Genomic DNA, 13,146 nt, shown 5'->3' with positions numbered 1-13,146 from the left:
TGAAACAGATCTTCAGTTTGGGATTAGCCACATATTCTGAAACTTTGCACCAGGAGCATTTAATGGTATCTCCCATCATTTGTACAACTGGCATTGATTGAAATCTTTAGTGGTATGAAAGTCTGGCACCATATATTTAAAACTACGTTAATCAGGTAAAAGGCAATTTGATGGTCTGTTTCCAATAATCCAAAAAATATGGGGGGAAATCCAATCTCTCTGCTTTCCAGAATGATATCTCCAGGCATGGCCATGGACTGCAAATAATCAGAGTACATCATCCATGTACCCTCTGGTTCTTTTTGAGTCAAAGTTCTCAAGGAAGGTAGGGAAAGCTCAGCAATCCTATGAATATCAAAAATCTCATTGTATTTAATGTGGCTTGCTTCCAGATAAGCCAACGTAGGATTGCCATCTATGTTAAATTAATTTAGTCTGGATTCCACCCAAATCAAATTTTATCAATATGATCAAAGATCAGCAATACCAAAAAGAGTAAAGCTAGATAAGTAAAATATCATTAATAAAGTGGGTCCTGGCTAGAAAATTGCTCACTTTTGTATTAATTGTTGCCACATTTTCATTGCAGTCATGCAAAATTTGGCAATGTGTTGGTGGTAGTATGGTGGACCCTAGAGGAGAAGATTGGTGTAACATCCTTCTGTCCTTCCTTTAGTAAAAAGTGAAAGATTTATACAATCTGAAGAGAAAGCAGAGTCCTGGGAGGCATTGCAGCAAGGGTAATATATAATTCTTGTGCAGATTCTTATAGAAATTGCAGTGAAATTACACATGTTAGATAATTTCTGTTTCCTCAGAGTCATATGGGCAGGTGCATTCTGTTAGTGAAATTTTGGTAAATCTGCTCTGTAAGAAGGCTGATGAGAGCATGTTGTGCCTGGCTCTGAAGAAGTCCTTCCTCAGCTTGGAGAAGGTTAGCATGTATAAGTAACTTGCAGATTGCCAAGTATCTTCAGATGGTATGGTATTCAATATCATTTAACCTTTGGAATACTGTCTTTTTTGCCCTGTCAGACCAGGAGGACAATAGTGAATCTATGGCAAGCCAGAAAGCCTTGGTCCCTGATTCACAACTGATCACCATGGTGAAGAGGGATTATCTGACAGGATTACAGTAATAGGCCACTGGGGAAGAATATAATCTTCAACCAGTAGATCAAGACTAGCCTCCATGCCCTTACCTCCGCTTGGTCATTCCCATCTCAAGCCTGGGTACTACACCTGGAATGTTCTTTGGAGCTGCAAGTGTGGACCTTAAACATTTTGTTTGTACAGGCTTGAGGATGTTTCCCTTCTTATAAATTTGTATAAGGGTTGGGTTAGGTTGGTTGGGGCCCCTGTTGGCTGAGTTTGAGGGTGTGGGTTCTGCATGTTGGACTTGCCATTGGTTCCTGTTCTCTTTTTCCTTTCTTATTCATTATATTAAATTATATTTATTATATTATATATTATTCTTTCTATGTTGTATATTATTTGGTTTTATTGTACACCACCCAAGTCAGTTTGGAGTTGGGCAGTGCCTAAATTGAATAAATTAAATTAAAAAATAAATTATCTGGGCTTCATATAGAATTTGAGCAAAGGTTTTAGCCTTAATCAACTTTAGGGCTAAGATGCTAAGAGCTATGTTGATGTCCATAAACAGAGACAAAAGATTTGCCATTTTCTATAGCAGCATTGTACTCTTTTCAGTGCCAGGCCAAATATTACTGTATTGTTTGTTGTTGGGTTTTAAGACTTCTGTTTCTCAATTCTTTTCTTTCTTAACCCTGTATCTCATTTCAGCTTTCTTTTATGCAAGCAGCACATTTGTTTCCCTTTTATTTTACTCCTTCATTAGCACATTTCAAAAAGTGTTAAGTAGCGTTTTCAATACAAACAACAAAAAAGTGACAGGAGAAGGAGGGGAAAAGACAATTAAATGCCAGCCTTCCTTGCTATTTTTGTCTTAAGCAGTTACTTCACTGAGATGGTTTTTAATTATTTCCCACGTTTAGTCTTCATCTCTGTGGTATGTAGTAGAGGCATAACAAATGTGGATTATAATTCTTCTACTACTTTATTATGCTGTTCTAAAAACTTCCCTCAAGTCAAAGAAAAGCAGAAATGATCAGGACTTCAAAGATATCAGAAGAAACTTAAATTATCCTTGGGGAGAAGAGGGCTGTACCTTTGAAGCATTCATAACCTGCTGATCCCTCAGCTATGCTTAGGGATTGTGTTATTCTGGAGATGGATAAAGGATGGATTGGCCTCCAATTAACTACCCACAATGAATTGTTGAGAACTTTTAATCATCAGTGTTCTCAGTCTTGAAAAATGGGGAAAATCTAACCATGAAATGGATGACTTTCCATTTCATTTTTCCCATAGAGAGGTGTCTGCAGGATGCGGTGCTTTTGTCCAACTGATAAAAGTAGCTTCTTGCCATTGTGATGCAAACTCTGCCCCTTTCATGCATGCATCCAATGTCACAATCATGTATAAAAGGATGGAGATTGGGTTGCAATAGCGTGATGCTGCTTGTGTCATTTTCTCCCTGTTGACCATCCCTAAGGATGCCTCTCATCCCATCCTCGATTTTTGTTTTTAATTGTCAAGCCCTTTATAAACATTTCTGAAGATTTTCATGAATTTGGGGAAATTTCCCCAGCCCATAACATATAGAATTAAATTTGCATCCATTCTGCCCAGTTCTATAGATATGTATAGAAGGAATCTGCTGGTAGAGGCAGAAGAAGATGGCAGTAAGGGAAGTAGATCAACCACATGATTAGGCCTGGGGCCCAGGGTAAAAGATGCTGTAGCAAACTAAGCTTGAAATGTTGTAAACTTAAAATGTTTCAAGTAGAGAAATGTTATCAGCATTACTATTATTATTAATTTAATTTATTGGCTGCCCAACTCCAGTGGACTCTGGATCAGTGGACTCTAGTGGACTCCTGAATTAGTGATCTCTGTCATTTTATATTCCACACTACACTGTGTCATTTTACAATCTACACTAATAATTTTTTGTTGTTGTTTATTTGTTCAGTCGCTTCCGACTCTTCATGACTTCATGGACCAGCCCAAGCCAGAACTTCCTGTTGGTCAATACCCCCAGCTCCCCCAGGGACGAGTCCATCACCTCTAGAATATCATCCATCCATCTTGCCCTTGGTCGGCCCCTCTTCCTTTTGCCTTCCACTCTCCCTAGCATCAGCATCTTCTCCAGGGTGCCCTGTCTTCTCATTATGTGGCCAAGGTATTTCAGTTTTGCCTTTAATATCATTCCCTCAAGTGAGCAGTCTGGCTTTATTTCCAGGAGTATGGACTGGTTTGATCTTCTTGCAGTCCAAGGCACTCTCAGAATTTTCCTCCAACACCACAGTTCAAAAGCATCTCTCTTCCTTCTCTCAGCCTTCCTTATGGTTCAGCTCTCACAGCCATATGTTACTACTGGGAACACCATTGCTTTAACTATGTGGACCTTTGTTGTCAGGGTGATGTCTCTGCTCTTGACTATTTTATCGAGATTTGTCATTGCTCTTCTCCCAAGGATTAAACGTCTTCTGATTTCCTGACTGCAGTCAGCATCTGCAGTAATCTTTGCACCTAGAAATACAAAGTCTTTCACTGCCTCTACGTTTTCTCCCTCTATTTGCCAGTTATCAATCAAGCTGGTTGCCATAATCTTGGTTTTTCTGAGGTTTAGCTGCAAGCCAGCTTTTGCACTTTCTTCTTTCACCTTCATCATAAGGCTCTTCAGTTCCTCTTCGCTTTCAGCCATCAAAGTGGTATCATCTGCATATCTAATAATTAATGGCTAGTTATTTAATCCGTCCCTAGAATGGCCATAGTACAACCTCAGTTTCCTACTAGGCAAACTTGCCTTTCAGATAACTGTACTGTTAGCATCCTCTCTGCTGTATTTTACAAGAGACTGTTGATGGAATATATCAGTCTAAACTACACTGTGTGACTCTATCTCATTTAGACATTATTGCTTTCCCATGGAAAGCAATGTGCTATTAAAAGAAAGCAATTCAATAAGAGAAATAAGCATAAAATCAATGAACATTTCAGTCCCTAAATATTTCATTTCTAATTAAAATGACAATACAAATCAATATTTTCTAACTTCAGAGAGTTTATATATCAAAAGCAGCATTGCTATTTTTGCAGCAAAACTATTTAGTGTATGAGCTGATAGTAAACAGTTCTGCTGCAAAAATAACAGGAGAAATCCAATTTTTTTTTATAAGTTATAGTTTTTGGTTGTGATGGTTGTGTGTACTTTGAAAGAAACATCTGAAATACAGCTTAGTTAACTTTATCATGCAAATGCTTAACTTTTGTGGGAGGGGAGGAATATACCATTTTTGGAACTGTTTGGATTCCGATCCAGCTTTTGATTCTAATATTTTTAAGCCTTTAAATTAACCTGCTCCTTTCTGGGATGTTCCACAAATGCTCTCATTCATGTTCCTCAGCAGTCCCAAGAGTCTGCTCCCTACAGACAAGGCACTTTCCCCACAGCTCTGTTGCAGAACCTGCTGAGACATACAAAACATAGGAGTTTTGGAGCTCTCACATTCCTGGAGATTAATGTTGGCTTTCCTGAGGCACAACCCAAAACTGAACAAGTTTCATAAAATACCCTTTCCAAGAACTCTTGAAAAGCACCATAATATTTGGTTCTAATATTTTGAAAAATTAAACTGCCAGACTGGCAGCCCTAACTGCTTCTTTCTTTGGTATGACATTCATTGACTCAGAAGGGTTGTTTTTGTTTTCAGAGTATGTATTTTCAAAATTCTATTGCTATGTATGTTCCAACTCAATCTTTACCTGGGCTGGATTTGTTTTTATTTCATGCCCAGTTCCAAACAATACAGTTTGATTCCCTTTGAGTGCATGGCGGTCCTTACTGTTCTTTCAGTATTCTCTTCTTCTATGTCATGTTGCAGAGAAGGTTTCCTGGTTTCTTAAATCAGTTTCCTTTGATATCTGAACCAGGAAATTAGATTAAGCGATGCTTGTGACGTTTTCCTAAACTAACAGCAGTTTGGAAGCCTGCACTTCATGGCATTGGAGTCACAGGAAACTTGCTTTAGGAAACAAGAACACTTCCTGTGCAGTTCAAGAGTAAGCAAGGAAGTGAAGGAAAGAAAAGCAGATTTCACTTACAGTATTTAGAAAATGATTATGCAGCCCATGCCCTTAATACATCCAGGCAACTAACATAGGAAAAATAAAAACTCCTATAAAAAGAGCATTAAAAACATAATTGAGATTAAATTTTTTAACACAAAAACTACAATAAAATTAAAAGGCCTGGAAAAAAATGTAATTTAGCGTTCTCTAAATTGTACTAAGATGGTGGATTGCTTCATCTCCAATGACAATTTATTCCATCATATGTGCCCTGCCATACAAAAAGTTCAGTTGATCATTGATGCCAACCAGCAACACGATCCACAAAATTGACACGATTGTGGTAGACTGAACAGGAGTAGATGGGTCTGTAAGTTGCATGGGTCTGAGTTAGGCAAGGCTTTATGCATCATTCAGATTCAGAGCACTCTGAATTCTGTTAGGAAGGCAATCAGCGAGCAGTGAAACTATTTCAACATGAGGGTAAAACAGTCCTCATAGGAGAGGTATTATGTATGCCAGGGTTTCTCAACCTTAGCAACTTTAAGGTGTGTGGACTTCAACTCCCAGAATTCCCCAGCCAGCAAGCTGTATACAGGATACATTTTGCTGCTGTATTTTGGAGAAACCACATTTCCTGACTGTCTTCAAAAGCTGTCCTACAAAGAGAACACATTGCAACAGTCCAGCCTTAAGGTCATATCTCCCCCAAGTCCTTCAATAGGATACTGTGGGCAATGGTACGAGGGGGCCAGAAGTTTAATCAGAATCACACTCCTTCTCTTTTCAGTATAGTTCATCCATCAGTGACCAGGATTTCTGAAGACCAAAACCCAGTTCTAAAGCCAACGCTCAAAATAATGTATTTCATTTATGAGCTCCCACAACTGCAGTGCCTCCATCCTCTTCACCAAATTGCCTAAATGTGGAATATTGGACAATAGCTAAATTCAGCCAGGTGCAATGAATGCCTTTTAAGCAAGGGACTTATCAATGCCCCTTTTAAAGTGGCAAGGAATTCCACTTGCATCAGAGAAACAGTGATCAGTGACAGGACAGTGTCCTTTGAGGCCCTTATAAGCCAAGCCAGGGACTACCATGTATTATTATATGCAAACAATCCATGGCTGGTTACAAAAGCCCCAGCATATATGGCTGTATCACAGAGCTTGGTTTGATATTTGTGTTTGCCAATCCATATTTTTTAATCTTCAAGCTGAATTTCAAGCAAGCACACAACAAAATGTTTTCAACTTCACCAGCAGGGAAAACTTATAATATTCTTAATTTCTGAACTGAAATACTGGGCAGTGCAATATAAGTATGGTTAAACAGCATCTATATGTTTTATACTGACAGCTGTTGTAACTCAGTTTTAATCTATACCCAACACCCAGATATCAGAGTGATAATCCTACTCCTGAGAGATAAATAACTCTTTCAATGAGCTACGCTGGAGGGATCAGCAACAAAGGAGTAGAGTTTGAAAAGTCTAATTACGAATTTTTTTTAGCTGTTATGGTATCCCTGCATCAAACCAAATTTAAAATCAGATGAACTGAGTATGTGCCAGTGCATTTTTACCTTAATGTATTGTACCACTAACAATTGAGGATTCCAAACATTTTCAGAGGAGAAGCAAACATGCTTGAATAGAGCTGGTAAAGATACAGAAAGGTCCTGTTCTCATAGCATGCTTAGCCCTTAACCCAGTCATATATTCTTTCTAGGGGTTCTAGGAGCAAAAGAAATCACACTGAATCAAAAATTACCATTTTGGGAGTACAAGATCTTCTCCTAATTTCTGCAGAAAGCACCTAATATCTCAGAAGCCTTTATATCAGGAAAATACTGGCAAGGCTTTATGACATCACTAGCCCCTTCTCCACTGACCAGGTAGCAGGTGTGGTTTAGCCATTGCAACCAATCAGGTGTAGGAGTGTGTTCTATGCTGCCAGGCCTTAACAGTGAGTTCTAAATTAGAACTGAGTCATCTACTGAAGCAAAATGTGGACAGTTTCACATGAATACAAGGAAGCACTGCTTTGCACACAACTTAGTTGAAATATGGAATTTGGTGCAATCAGATGTGGTAGGTAGAGTCACCAATTTATTTAATATTTGAAAAGGGACCTAGCCAAATTTGTGGATTGTGCCATTAGTGGCTATCAGTTGTTAGGAAGAAATAGCCAGAAGCGGGCCGTCATCCTCATATTCTGTGGCTGAGGTTCTCAGAGGCATCTGGTTGACTAGTGAAGTAGATTATCTCCTGAGAATATTTTACCGAGAATAGAATTGAGTAGAAAGCCGTTATATATATTTAGACCTAACATTCTTTCTGTTTTCTACATTTGTTGTTCAGTCACTTCCAACTCTTTGTGACCTGATGGACATCACTTTGCCAGGATTGTTTGTCAGTAACTGCTGCTTTGAGTTTCTGTAAGCTTGTGCTTGTTTCATTCATAAAAGTATCTAGCCACAACTTGAGATGGCCCCTTTTCAATTGCCTACATTTTTTTTCAATGCCTCCATGTTATGTGTCCAAAATATATAAACTGTAGCTTCAGTATTAGTGCTTCCAGTGAGCAGTCCAGTTTTATTTCATGATTTGTTCTTCTGATGATCCAAGATGTTCTCAACAGTTTTCTTCAGAACCACAATTCAAAGGCATCAATTTTTCTTCAGTCAGTATTTCTGATGATCCAGCTTTCATAGCCATTTGTTACAACTGAGAAAATCATAGCCTTGACAATATATACCTTTGTTGTCAGTGTGATGTCTCTGCATTTTAATACCTTGCCTAGATCTGTCATAGTTTTTCTCCCAAGTAGCAAACATCACTTTATTTCATGGCTACAGTCATCAGACCTGGGCATTTTTCAGCCAAGGAAGACATTACGCAAGAGCAATAACATTTTTACTATATAGGCATTTAAAGTATCTCTGCAGGATCATAATAACATGTACAGTATTATTGGATCTTAGATCTCCATATGAATGAGTCATAGTTTAGGCTTTGATCGTTTTTATATCAGCAGCTTTCTTAAAAGGATGGCTACAGTTTTTCATGATCTTCTATGAATGTGAAGATGGGCCTAAAGCAAAATACTAAACTAATAGTCCTGTGTCCTGAGATTCAAACTGCAGTGGAATTTCATAGTTTTAAGAATGAAAAAGATGCAAAGTACAGTAGAATGGACTGTTTTTATAAATTGGCATCCTTTAGAGTCACACTGAAATCAACAAACTCAGTTAAGGGGATGCCTCTTTCACCTCCTCAGTTTATAATTAATGATTTAATTAACAAAGATCCTAACACTGATTCTTTTCAAGGTGGGTGCCACCTGGGAGAACAGTGTTAAATCTGAAGGCTTTTTCTGTAGTAATTGTACAAAACCAGAAAGTCTCTTGTTAAATGAACCCATGAGTGATTTAATTACAATTACATTTTTATTTTCAATGAAAATGGTATATGACCATTTTCTCAGTAACTGGTGTGTCTCTTTGTCATTCTGCTGCCACTGATTTATCATTTGTTGAAAAGCTTACATAGCTCTGTACTTTTTCTTTAATTCAGATTTACTTCAATCAAATACACAGTATATTGAACAATACAATTATTATTTCATTTTGATATGTGACTAGACAACCCCTATGTGTTGCCTTCATTGGAAAAGTCCTTTAAAATTCAGGGAGGTATTCAAAGATATATCTGGCTTGAAAATAACCAATGTTGAATTGTATAGCCCAGTCAAACATCAGGAGTTGACCACAGGAAATGTTTTATGACATTTTGTATTATGCCATAAAATGTTTTATGATCATGTTTATGTCATAAAATGTTTTATAAATTTTGCCAAATTTCTATTCCACAGAAGTCATGGGTCCTGGATTTTGGATGATTTCTGTAAGTTAGCCCATCTGAGGTACGTTGGTTGAAAAAGTTTTGCCCTATGATACACCATTTCACCCAGTTGAAGGTTACAGACATGAGACCTTTAGTATATAGATATTGTTGTGGTTGATTTGGATAGGTTGGTGAACACTTTATGACTTAAAAAAGTAACTCAGTGAAAATATTGCAGTTTCTACATAAATCTTTATTCAGGATTCTAAGTCTCAGGGGTTTTCTTGGCCACAGATAAAAGCAACCTTGGAGCTAGTATGTTTGTATACCAGCAAACTGAAGGTTGATTCAGTCATCACTCTTGTTCTTCCCTCCACGTTTCAGGTGAACTGCACATTTTGGACAGCTCCCATCTCCTGCCACCTTTCTCTTCAGGCATGCGCTCAAGTATGCATACTTAAAGACAGATCTCACCATACCCACCAAAAACTTTTAAATGGATGTGTGAGATAAGAGTCAGTTATGCCCTCTCCCTTCTCCTGAGGTTCTGCATGGAAAGAGACCCTCAACCCCATTCCAATTTCAGTGTGGCATATTACAGGGACAATTGATTGGTCTTCTCATTTCTGAGCCTCTTGGGAGGGTTTTTTTTCCTTCCATGGAGAAATGACAGAAGTGTAGCAGCATAATCCATGGTAGAAAAGATGCACTGCTTTAAGGAATCAGTATGCACATTTGGTCGTGGTATGCTGATCATGGAAAAGTTTTATTTTCTGTTTTATAGTGAACTATAACTGGTTAATAATTAACTATAAATCACTGGTTTCATCCATTGGATGACCTAAAAGTCAAACCCAAGTCCCAGGAGACTGGGAGAAAAGACCATTTTGATTTTTCTTTACTTATGGAACATTTTATCTTACTGATGATGATCAATACAGAATTCTATAGCTTAGAATTCTAGCTTAGCTTTAAAAAAATAGAGCTATTTCTACTTATAGGTGGGAAATGGGGTTTGATATGAGTAAAATACGCATGAAGATCTCCTGATGTTACAGTAGTAGTTGGAGGCGGCTTAAGGGAGCACAGTTAATTTATATAATACATCCTCAGCTTCCAACCTTGCTTGATATAATGCTGTTCTGAAACTAGAATTGTTTTGCAAAGTCTTCCTTTCTATTTGTCTATCTTATTCTCAGGATACTGAATGAGTAATTTCAAATGTCTCTTGCTAGCTTTGTTGCCTTCAGTTACCCACCTTCCTATCACTCTGAAACCTCCATGGCTGCACACACTTCCGAGTATGAAAAGTTCTATGGGAGGTTGTCCTCATAAAATCATCCCTTGGATTTAATTGGACAGTGGGAAGCCTGGGAGACTTTATATGATAATACTATTGTAAAATAAAAGATTCACACACACCATCTTGGCTACCTTGTATTGAACTCCAAACTCCTCCAAGGGGGGGGAAACAAACAAACTGAAATCATCTTTTCCTTTGAAAGAATTTTTCAAAATAAATACTCTTTAATCAACCTGAATGAGAACCTGTAAGAAAAAGGGAGCATTTTTCTGCCCAGTACTACTAATGAGAATATAAGTAATAGTTCTCAACTTGACCATTACCATGGCTTAAGGACTATATTAAAATTAGGAGAGTTTCTAAAATCACTTGTTTTCTTTGTTCACAGAACTCATTAGTTTTTCTAAAAACATTCTCCTCTATCTCATAAGTATTGCTAGGATAGTACACTTGCTAAGAAGATTGAATCAATATTTTAACTTAAAACAAAATTAAACATAACTGTACTGGTGTTTTTCTTCCTTCCTCCTCCCTCTGGTTATGGTGCTCACTGCAGAAGAAAGCAGTGACACGAGAAAGTCAGGCTCCAAATAGCCTGCAGGGATTATTTTTATTCAGTAAGAGAAGACACAGCTGCAAATCTGAAAGCCTACAGAGAAAGTCTTCATTGTGTTTCTTTTAAATGATGCAGCTGTTTCACCAGTATTAAAAATATCAAAGGTGTCTCTTCCAAAGATTGCTCACATCCAAAACAGCACTTACAAGGGTCAGATGAAGGGCTGACTAGTTTTTTATAGAATATGTAAGCCATAATTAAATAGCAAACATGCTGCAGTATATTAACTAAATCATGCAGAACTTTGTGAAATGACTTTGTAAAACTGGGGTGAGAGATACAAATGTTTGGAGACCAAAAGAGATTTGAAACCACAGATAATTGCAACTTATTTATATTTCTGCTCCTGCCATTCCCTACTCTCAGAACAGGAAAGAGTAGTCAACATAACTACAGTAATTGCATCTTGATTTTCAGTTTCTTTTTTTGACTCCTGGTTGATCTCTGTTAAAAGAGCTTTGACAGTTCAGAGGAAACATCCTGGGGACAGAAGGTACACATATTGTTATCTAGCAGCCATTAAACCTGGCTATGACAAAAGGAGAGAAGGAAAGCGAAGTCCCATAAGACTTCATGATAAACCTACTCCATTTCTCCCAGTGGTCCTCCAACAGCCATTCCACCAATTTGCAGCAGAGGGAGAAGGAGAGATTAAGTTCTATATAACTTCAAAGTGCACAATGGAATTTCAGTGTAGACCAGTGTTCCTCAACCTTGGCAATTTTAAGATGTGTGGACTTCAGCTCAGTTGAAGTCCACACATCTTAAAATTGCCAAGGTTGAGAAACACTGATTTAGAGACTTTTCATTTAGCAGATTTTGGATGCAACTGACAAAATGTCTACATGGACATGCCCACAAAAAAACCCAGATGTATCCTTTGCACCAAAGTAATGCAGATGGAGCACTTAAACATTTTTAAAATATATATTTTATTCACAGCTATTGACATAATTTGTGTAACAATGTCATTATATAATTGATGTCATTTTCATCAGTATGTCATTTATGCGATGGCATAATTACTGTAGGTGTCATGTTCACCGTTTCAATGTTCCTGGTACATCGTAACGTTTCGCATGTCATTTCCCTGATACATGTGTGATCTCGGGAGGGAGGAGGATTCCACTTCGGGGAGTTGTTATCTGTTGGCTGCTGGTTTGGAATGTGTTTGGGTTATCTCATGAGTTCAAGGTTGCTTTCCCAGGATCAGTGGAAAACGGTTACCAGCACCTGGGAGGGGGTTGGTTGCTGCAGTTGGGCGAGGGGAGGGATTACGTTTTGAGCCGAGGGTTTTTAGTTTGTAGTTGGCGCGCTTTTATTCATTCTCAGCTTTCTCTGTATTTGCATACTATTCTTTTAATAAATCAGATATCATTAAGTACCTGCTTGTGAGTCTGAGTATATCAGGATAGGCAATCACTACATAAAGCTGAGAATCCTAAAATTTTACCGTTAACATCCTTCCAGAGTAATCTGTGAGGAAATAAAGTTAGCGATGACTGAGCCTACTCCTTACTCGGGGGAAAGTGAATACTCGAGTGCGGGGGAGCTGGACTCCACGGTAAAGAGAAGGGACAAGGTCCATACTCCGGAGTCGGAGGACCTACCAGAGACTTCGAGTTCCAGTCCAGTGGAAGGGAAAACTGTGAAATCTAAAGTGGTTAAGAAAGCAGAAGAATCGCTGGCTGATCAGGTGACGTGGGATGAGGAACAGGGAACCCTACCAGGGACATCTAAGACATCTTGGAAGCAGAGGTACCCGCTGTCCCCGAACATAGCCAGGACCGATAAGAGAGGGTCAGAGGACTCCGAGACCCCTGAGAGGTTACAAGGGTGGGAAGCCAGGATACAATCCCTGGAAGAAATGATGATGAAAATATCATTGGCATTGTGGGACCAGGACAGAGGGGGAAGGGAGCATCGCTCCAGACAGTCATCCCCATCTCTCCCCCCACCTCGGGTGTGAGGAAGAAGGATCGGAGGAGGCATCGGGTGGGATCACCATCCCGCAGTCCCAGACGTTCATCCCCGTCGCCCCCACGGTGTTCAGAAGACAGAGGAAGGAGGAAAGATAAGGATGGGAAGAGAAATCCCAAAGTCCGGGTTTCGAATTCCCCCCCCCCCAAGAGGGAAGATCCCCGGTGTCCAAGAGAAGGGCTGGGCAGAAGGAGAGGAAGAGGAGCCCGCAGGGCGCAAGATACAGGGATTTCACTGTCA

This window comes from Candoia aspera, chromosome 7 (assembly GCF_035149785.1).
Source record: "Candoia aspera isolate rCanAsp1 chromosome 7, rCanAsp1.hap2, whole genome shotgun sequence".
NCBI classification, from domain to species: Eukaryota; Metazoa; Chordata; class Lepidosauria; order Squamata; family Boidae; genus Candoia; species Candoia aspera.
This window is presented reverse-complemented; position numbering follows the sequence as displayed.